The sequence below is a fragment of the Serinus canaria genome, chromosome 5 (genome assembly GCF_022539315.1).
Source record: "Serinus canaria isolate serCan28SL12 chromosome 5, serCan2020, whole genome shotgun sequence".
Lineage (NCBI taxonomy): Eukaryota > Metazoa > Chordata > Aves > Passeriformes > Fringillidae > Serinus > Serinus canaria.
Window position 1 is genome coordinate 42,212,472 of NC_066319.1, and position 1,967 is coordinate 42,214,438.

A 1,967-nucleotide genomic window follows, 5' to 3' on the forward strand; every position below is an offset into this window, starting at 1 on the left:
CCGGAGGCATCACGTGGGGCGCCCCGCCCCCGTCGCCATGACATCTACCGAGGCGGAAGTGGCTGCGCGATGCGGCGCGGCCAGGCCCTATCGAGGCGGAAGCGTCTTCGCCTCCCTCCTGAGCGCCGTCCCCGCCCGGCGGGTGATGTCACGAGGCGCGCGCCGCAGGTGGCGGGCGGGGCCGGGCCCGGGGCCGGAGCCTTGCGTTCCGTGGTCGCGCGCGGGACGCGAGAACGGAACCGATTAGTTTGGAAAAGATCTGTGAGACCGTAGAGTCCGACCAGTGACCGAGCACGACCGTGTCAGCTAGACCAGGGCACTAAGTGTCACCTCCTTGAACACCTCCACGGATGATGATTCCACCGTCTCTGGGCGGCCCATTCCACTGTCTAATCACCTTTTATGTGAAGAAATTCACCCTCATGGCCAACCTCAGCCTCCCCTGTCCTGTCACTGGTTGCCTGGCAGAAGAGGCCAATCCCTACTTGACTGCAACCTTCTTTCAGGTGGTGGTAGAGAGCAAAAACCTGAGCCTCCTTTTCTCCGGGCTCAACAACACCAGCTCCCTCGGCTGCTCCTCATCAGACTTGTGCTCCAGACCCTTCCCCAGCTTTGTTCCCCTTCTCTTGGTATAAATGAGAAGCTTGACTAGGCCAATATTCAAGCAGCAATCAATTTATTAATTAATATGGTAAGGTATGAGCATTACAGCGCTGGGTACAGTTGGGGTTTTCCCTCCCAACTGCACACCAGTAGTTGAGGCTTACAGGTATTTATAGGGGTACTCATAAGCTTTCTCAGCAGTTTCTATTCCCAATTTTTACTCATCAGCAGTTTCTATTCCTAAATTTTACATCACAATTCTATACACTATTGTGATTTAGTTTATTTCAGGATGTACATCCCAAAAGGAACATCCCAGGTGGTGGTGGTCCGGTTTCCGAAAGAAGGAAGGAGTATTCCATCTGGTGAGGTCCAGCTCTTCAGATGTGGGTCCACCTTTTGATTGCAAGGACTATAAATCTCATAACAGTGATGTCCAGCTTCCCTTGGTCAAAACTATTAATCATTGATGTTCATCTTCCTTTCTCAAGCTGCTTTTCACTGTTTTGTTAAGGTGTGAGATAAGCATATTTCCTTTTCATATATTCTAGTTTCAAAAGATCCTTAATACAAGTAATATTTTAAAATTATAATTCAAACTGTTATTATTGCAAAACTCTTTAAGGCTTAGCTTCAAGCAGAAAGTTCCTGTCAAAAAGCAACATCCTTAAAGCTTTAATTCAAATGCTCCTAAATCAACTTAAGACTTATAAAGGTTAATTGCAAACAAAGGATAGGTTCAAAGGCCTTCTTCCATGCTTTACTTTCCTCAGTTATTATTAGAATTCGTCTTTATGACTGTCCCATGGTTGGTTTCCACACATATTACAGTCACAAATACACACATTGCCTGTATGTACCTGACAGAAACACAGCTTTGTATTTCACACTCTGGACACGGTCCAGCCCCTCAATGTCATCCCTGAAGTGAGTGGCCCAGAATTGAGCACAGAATTCAAGGTGGAGCCTCACCAGTGCCAAGTAGAGGGAGAAAATAAATGTCCTGGTCCTGCTGACCACACTATTGCTGATACAGGCCAAGATGCCAGCAGCCTTCTTGGCCACCTGGGCACATCCTGACTCATGTTCTGCTGCTGACCAGGGCTGGGCTGCAATGGCCACACCAGGACAGAGTGCTGGGAGAAGGGCTGGCAGCCCTCACGGAGGAGGTGGCTCAGGCCCTGCTGTCCATGCTGTGTTGCCAGCATATTTCAAAAGTCTTATACCTTCTTGGTGATTTGTCACGGGCAGCTCCTCACAGCACTAATTCCTTCTTCATAACCAACAAACTGCATCTCTCTTCACAGCTCGCTAACAACTCCAACTCTCTTCACAGCACAGCCAACAAATGCCAACTCTCTCCT